The 7,948-nt window shown below is 41.3% G+C and overlaps 1 non-coding gene across 1 annotated transcript; it reads left to right on the top strand.

Moving 5' to 3' along the window:
* Positions 1 to 6,695: 6,695 nt before the first annotated feature.
* On the top strand, positions 6,696 to 6,803 carry LOC118017455. The gene has a single exon (XR_004681158.1). It is a non-coding gene; the product is annotated as a U6 spliceosomal RNA (small nuclear RNA).
* Positions 6,804 to 7,948: the final 1,145 nt, after the last annotated feature.

Raw genomic sequence — 7,948 nt, 5'->3', positions numbered from 1 at the left:
TGCTTCTCCCTCTCCCACTCCCCCTGCTTGTGTTCCTGCTCTCGCTGTGTCTCTCTCTGTCAAATAAATAAATAAAATCTTTAAAAAAAAAAAATGAAACTTCAGTGAATATCCTCAGCTACCACCACTTCTCCACCCCTCCACTAGACATCCCTAATTGCAGAGTTCATACAGCAGAAAGACGCTACAGACATGGAGACCAAGCCTACCATTTGGAGATCTGAACCAAACCTGGAGAAACAAACCAACCTCCGGGAATTCAACTCATAGCAGAAAGCAGGTTAAGAGACAGCACTCCATGTATCTGTCCACCTCTTTAGGCAGTTGTGCATCTTTTACCTCTGCTCTGCCCCCGCCCCATTTGTACAACCATGCATCAAACACGTCCAAACTTTAGGTTGGCGCTACCCTTATAACCAAGATGTAAGTCATAGCAGGAGGGTGCAATGATACAAGCTCAGTTTTCTCCCTGTTGCATCCGTGGTGCTCCACAAACTCAGTTCAGTGGAATTTTCATCCCAGCAGAATTTAATAGTATGTTTTCCAGCCCACTCCTTATGCTTTTCCTCAGCCTGACTCCTTGGGTGCCACCTATGCTTTCTGTTCATGGGTGTTTTCCACAAGATCAAATGGACATCCAGACTTCAAAAACAGATGAGGTTTGTGACAGATGGTCCCAGTTTTTTGAACTTGTTTTTATGGAGGTGCTTTGGTCTGTCAACAAACTCAGAATGCCAAGGACTCCTTCCAGAATGATCCCATTGTCCTGTTCTGCTCCAACAATCCAAGAAAAGAGAGTTTTCCTTCTTTAAATATCAGAATCACACAGAGAGATGGTTAAAAATACACCTTCCTGGGGCACCTGGGGGGCTCAGTCGGTTAAGCAGCTGCCTTCGGCTCAGGTCATGATCCCAGAGTCCCGGGATAGAGCCCCGTGTTGGGTTCCCTGCTCAGCAGGGTGTCTGCTTCTCTCTCTGCCCCTCACCCCTCTCTCATGCTCTTTCTCACCCTCTCTCTCTCTCAAATAAATAAATAAAATCTTTTAAAAAAAAAAATACACCTTCCCAGGGTCCATCCCAAGCCTACTGAACTAGAATATCCAGGAGTAGAAACCAGGGATATCTGTTTTAACAAGCTGCCGTATTGATCTTAGTGAAAATGCAAATTTGAGAGAAATATCACTGCAGCCTAAATTAGTAATATGAAAATTTGAAATCAGGGTGCTAAACACTTTCTTTTTAGCTTAGATCCTTCCTAGAATATATGTGTCCTAAGAGATAACAGTGTCCTTTCCAGAGAGCTCAAGATTATACTTGCAGGCATTCAACTGGGAGAAGGCAGATTCCCACCTGGATCCTAATCCTGGTCATAAGGAGATGAAGATATAAACTATTTCCTCCTTCTCCCACCTTCCCTCTGTCCTGACCAAGAGATGACTGATCACAAATATGATTGCTTTATTAATAAAAAAATCCCATCCTACATTAATGTTCGCTTTCTTACGAAGAAATGATGTGACGAGTTGGACAGAGTATTTTTAGATGATTTAATGTCTTCATTTTCACAAAGAAGGACTATATCTTTACTTTAATGTATGTTGGACCCAAACACCTTAGGACTAAGATCCCTGGGGTGAAAGTCCATAAAGTTAATAGGACACCAAACACAACTGATAAATAGCTAACAGTGTGAACACTGAGCACATAATGATAACTTTGACTTTACTCTGAGCCTCAAGAGAGAGGAAGTTCAAAGCAAGTTAGCCACTAATGGGAAATTCATGTTCACTTTCGACATCCCCTGTTTTTCCCTTTTTTACTTCCACAGTTGCAAGTCGAGTTTCTATACGCAAGCAGGCAACCCTGGGTAAGCCCAGTTGCAATAATGCCAACTAACCAGGTCACATAGATATAGATGAATAGTGACTGACAAAAAGTTAGAGAGAACTTCAAGTGACCACACAAAATAGGATCATCAGCTTCTCATGAAAATGGGAGAGCAGTTGATAAAATTTTCCAAAACATCAAAAATATATATATATAAAACAGGTTTGTATACATTATTAAAGTGCTCAGGTAATAATATAGTAAAAACCTTTTTCACTGATGCATTCAGCAAATGTTTATTGAGCACCTACTATATGGCAGGCACTGTCCTAGCACGAAGGATTCAAAGATGAATAAGAAACAGGCTTGGCCTCAAAGAGCTGTGTTTCTAGTAAGTGGAGACAAATATGTGAACATAGGTGTGCAATTAGGAACTATGGGTGTTAGGCAGAGGGTGGACAGGTAACAATGGGGACAAAAGAGGGGAATAGTCGAAGGGTCTTTGGAAAGGCAAGAGATAGCCTGTAGAGTCTTCAATAGTTAGCAGGTGTTCACCAAACAGATAAGGTAAAGAAAGGCTCTCAGGGCAGCTTGAACAAAAGCTTTTATAAAGATAAAATATATGGCATATTTATAAAATGTCAGATAATTTGGTACATTTGGAATATCACAGAGTGCAATGAACAGGACCAATGATGACCCTGAAGAAATAAGAGGGGCCTCGTGAAGAGCTCTGAATAGCATGTCAGGGTCCCGAGGCTCCAGAGGGTGCCACCAAAGAGCTTGAAGTCTTAGAGTCTTAGTAAGTTCACCCTGGGTGAAGTGTGGAGATGAACTATAAGCAAAGAAATATCAGAGGCATGCAATCAGTGAGGAGGCCATTGCAATGATCTAGACAAGATCATGAAGGCTGGATTAAACCAGGGGTAGTAAAACAGGTGTGTACAGATGTTAAGAGCTGCAAACAGAGTAAAAATGATAGGCCATGGACAAAAACCCAGTTGACCTAGTATCTCTCTTTCTATTCTTACAAGTAGTCAAGTTATTTACTTAAATGATTCCATGTGAGCATCAATTCCATGTGAGACAATGGTCTAAATTAATTTCATTTCTCTGATAAAATACATAGGAGTGCTACTGAGTGGTAAGACAGCTGAAATACACACAAGGCAGGATGGAAAAGAAAAGAAGAGCCCAGGATTATGTAAAATAAGCAATTCTCAGTAGTTGCCAGAGGTCGAAGGATGAGGGTAGAATTTGATTATGGCAGGTTATCAAAAGGGAATTTGGGGGGAGGGGGAGGGCACAGGGAACATACAAAAGTGTTCTATATCTTCACTATTGTGGTAGTAACATGACTTTTTGCTTTTGTAAAAACTCATAAACCTATACACCAAGAAGAATGAATTTCTCAGAATAGCAATCTGAGAAAGGAAACCTACTTACTCTTGGATATTTATTCATTCACTCATTCATTCACTCAGAATACACATACTCAACAAATAGCACATACTCCATGCCAGAAACTGTTATGTGTTAGATACATGGTGGGAAATGGGCCCCATGGAGCCTGCAGTACAGTGGAAAAGATATCCATTAAGTAAATATTTCTGTAAATTCAATTACAATTGTGATAGGAAAAAAAGAGCAACATAATATGAAAGCATGGAACAAGCTTCCCTCAAGTGGTGATATTAAAGCTAAACCCCGGGGCACCTGGGTGGCTCAGTCGGTTGAGCGCCCACTCGATTTCAGCTCAAGGTCATGAGCTGTGTTGGGCTCCACCCTCAGCGTGAAGTCTGCTTCAGATTTTCTCTCTCCCTCTGTCTCTGCCCCTCCCCCTGTGCCCTCTCTCTCTCTCTCTCAAAATAAATAAATAAAATCTTTTTTAAAAAAGACCCTATTGAAAAAAAAAAAAAAAGATTCTCTCTCTCCCTCTGCCCCTTACCCCCCCCCCCAAAAAAAGCTAAACCCTAAGGATAAGTTAAGTTGACTAAAAGTGAAGAGGAGTGGTCAAGGGAAAACAACACATTTGGGAAGACTCTGAGGTATGAGCTTTCACATACCATGCACACTCTTGTATACTCACACATGCTCACAAATACCCTCACAAACTTACCTCCTCATGTACACATTACTAAATTTTGTGTTTCTCTCTAAGACCCTTTATGCTATGTATATTTCTATAGTGGAAATTGGTAAGGACTTTCTATAGACTTCCTGTATCTACTCCTTAGCAGATAGGACACCCCAATAAAATTATTTAACCTATTTGTACCCCAATTTCGGGCCCCATGCTCAGCAGGGAGTCTGCTTGAGATTCTCTCCCTTTTCTTCTGTCCCTTCCCCCGCAAAATAAATAAATCTTTTTTTTTAAAGGCTAACTTTAATTTTATTTTATTATGTTATGTTAGTCAACATACATCATTAGTTTTTGATGTAGTGTTCCATGATTCATTGTTTGTGTATAACACCCAGTGCTCCATGCAGAACGTGCCCTCCTTAATACCCATCACCAGGCTAACCCACCCCCCAGCCCCCCTCCCCTCTAAAACCCTCAGTTTGTTTCTCAGAGTCCATATTCTCTCATGGTTCATCTCCCCCTCCAATTTCCCCCCCTTCATTTTTCCCTTCCTACTATTTTCTTTTCTTTTTTTTAACATATATTATTTCAGAGGTACAGGTCTGTGATTCATTAGTCTTATATAATACCCAGTGCTCACCATAGCACATATCCTCCCCAGTGTCCATCACCCAGGCCCCCATCCCTCCCACCCTCCGCCACTCCAGCAACCCTCAGTTTGGTTCCTGAGATTAAGAGTCGCTTATGGTTTGTCTCCCTTTCTAGTTTCATCTTGTTTCATTTTTTCCTCCCTTCCCCTATGATCCTCTGTCTTGTTTCTCAAATTTAAAGACTAACTCTTAAAAAACACTGACAATACCAAGTATTGAGGAAGATGGACAATAGTTGGGTCTCCTGCACATTGCCAATGAAAGTGAAAAATGGTAAAACCACTTTGGAAAACAGTTTGACTGCTTCTTTTAAAGTTACATATGCACTTATCTGAACCAGCTACTCCATGCCTAGGCCTTTACCAAAATGAAACAAAACCATATGTCCACACAAAGACTGTTCATAATAGCCAAAAATTGGAACAACCCAAATGTCCACCAATAAGTGAATGGCTAACAAATTATGTTATTAACACAATTAATTACTATCCAGCAATAAAAATATAACTACTAGCAAATGCAACCATGCGGATGAATCTCATGGTTCTCGCACCATGCTGAGTGAAAGAAGCTAAACACAAAAGAGTACATTCTGTATGGTTCCATTTATATGATATGCTAGAGAGGCAAAATGAATCTATAGTGATAGAAATCAGATCAATGGTTGCCTAGAACAGTGAGTGGAGAGAGGGATTGACTGCAAAGGAGTGTGTACAAGGGAACTGTCTAGTTGATTAAAATGTGCTGTATCTTGACTATGGTGATGGTTATATGGGTGTATGCACTTAGTGAACTATACACTTAAAAAGTATACCTTTTATTGTATGTAAACTATACCTCACAAAGTCAATTTTTAAAAAGATGGTTGCCTAACTCTTTAAATTAGAAGCCTTATCTTCATCATCATCCTACAATGAGTCATTCAGCAGTAAATTTTATAAGGAACAAATTCTTTATGAATCATGCACAGGCACCCCAAACAAATGTCTAACCACTTGTTTGTGTTATATGTGCATGGCTGGAGAAATAGCTGCCCATTAACCTAGCCCTTGCCCATCCTCTCTGATTCTGAGCCGCAGAAGAAATGTAACTTCAGTTCTCATCTTCCTAAGTATCCTCATTAACGACTTGTTGACCAGTTCCTGAAGTGTCTGCGTTTATTTTTTTTTAAGATTTCATTTATTTATTTGACAGAGAGAGAGCAAGAGAGCACAAGCAGGGAGAAGCAGGCTTCCATCTGAGCAGGGAGCCCGATGTGGGGCTCCATAACTAGGACCCTGGGATCATGACCTGAGCTGAAGGCAGACACTTAACCGACTGAGCCACCCAGTGACCCCTTACTTTTTTTTTTTTTTTAAATATTTTATTTATTTATTTGAGAGAGAGAATGAGACAGAGAGCATGAGAGGGGGGAGGGTCAGAGAGAGAGGCAGACTCCCTGCCGAGCAGGGAGCCCGATGCGGGACTCGATCCCGGGACTCCAGGATCATGACCTGAGCCGAAGGCAGCCGCTTAACCAACTGACCCCTTACTTTTAAGCAAGTTCTACCATCTGAAATCTTGGCTGGCTGCAGGGCTTAAGGGTACATTCTCTTCAAAATCTGCCCCCATCTCATACCAGAGGTAATGGTTAGTCTGACTACATAATGAACCAGTGCTAATGATGGTCAGATAGGCTGCCCTAATTACCTTCCCCTGCTCAAGGACCCTCTTAAAGACTTTTTTGAAAACACAGGCAATAGGAAAGCTAGACCTTCCTCTCCTTGAAATTTTCCTGTCTGTAGTCAGAAACTGATGGACAAAAGCAAAGGATCATAAACTAAGGGCTCTGCTAGTCTGCACAATGATCATACATGCTAAGAGGAGTGCCTCCGTCTATTGGAAAACCTTCCTTCCTTCCTGATTTGGAGCCTTTAAAAAAAAAAAAAAGATTTTATGCATTTGAGAGAGAGAGTGAGTGAGTGAGAGAGAGAGCACAAGCCAGTGGGGAGAGACAGAGGGAGAGGGAGAAGCAGACTCCCCGCCCAGCAAGGAACCTGACACGGGGCTTGATCCCAGGACCCTGAGCCAAAAGCAGACGCTCAACCGACTGAGCCACCCAGGCACCCTGATTTGGAGCCTTGGTAAGGTAGCAGGATGCTCACTTCAGCAGCACATCTACTAAAACTAGAATGATACAGAGAACATTAGCATGACCCCTGCCCAAGGATGACACACAACATCCTAAAAACAATTCATAGAAAAAGAGAACAGGCTTGTGGTTACCAGAGGAAGGGAGTGGGAGGTGGGGAAATTGGGTGAAGGTGGTCAAAAGGTACAAACTTGCACGTACAAGATAAGTAAGTCCTGGGAATGCATTGTACATGATGACTACAGTTAACATTGCTGTATGGTATATCTGAAAGTTACTAAGAGAGCAGATCCTACGAGTTCTCATCACAAGGAAAATCACAAAATGTTTGTAACTATATGAGGTGACAGATGTTAACCAAACTTATTGTAGCAACCATTCACAATGCATATATGTCAAGTTATTATACAGTACACCTTAAACTTACATATAGTGCTGTATGTCAATTATATCTCAGTAAAACTGGGGGAAGAAGAATAGCAGAAAATGCATAAAACTTACTACAAGCCCAAATCCTGTGTTATCGATTGTATTCGTTTTCTATGGCTGCATAGCAAATTACCACAAACTTAGCAGTTGAAACACCATCATTTATTATCTCACGGTTTGGCAGGTCAGAAAGCTGAGTACTCTCTGCATGGAATGTCACAAGGCCAACTCCAGGAGCCAGCTGGGCAGGGCTCTTATCTAAAGGTTCTGGACAAGAATCTACTTCCAAGCTTATTCAGCCTGTTGGCAGGATTCGGTTCCTTGGCATGTAGGACTGAGATCCCATTTTCTTTCTGGCTATCTGGAAACTACCTGCATTCCTCAGCTCACAGCCCCCCTTCTTCATCTTCAAAGCCAATAATTGTAGGTGTAATCTTTCTCAGGATTCAAATCTCTCTAACTTCCTCTTCTGTGACCAGCCAGAGAAAACTCTTCTTTTAAAGGGCTCAGGTGATTAGATCAGGTGCACCTGGATAGTCTCCCTATCTTAAGGTCAACTCATTTGTAACCTTAATCACATCCAGAAAATTACTTTTGTCATGTAACATAATGTAATCGCAGGAATAACACCAGGGGCAGACACCATGAAGCCATCTTAGAATTCTGCCTACCATAGTGATGCTAGATTCTGTCCAGCACCACTGACCTGCTCTGTATCCCTAGAGTTACCATTCACCCAAACATTTTAAAGTCTTTAAAAACAAGTGCTGCTAGTCAGTGATTAGAAGCCTACTTCCCAGATTATAGTAATTAAGACTATTAAAAAATA

The sequence above is a fragment of the Mirounga leonina genome, unplaced genomic scaffold (genome assembly GCF_011800145.1).
Source record: "Mirounga leonina isolate KUSES-001 unplaced genomic scaffold, KU_Mleo_1.0 Mir_169, whole genome shotgun sequence".
In the NCBI taxonomy this organism is placed as follows: domain Eukaryota; kingdom Metazoa; phylum Chordata; class Mammalia; order Carnivora; family Phocidae; genus Mirounga; species Mirounga leonina.
The sequence above is the reverse complement of the archived record's forward strand: the minus strand, read 5'-3'. Positions and strand labels throughout refer to the sequence as shown.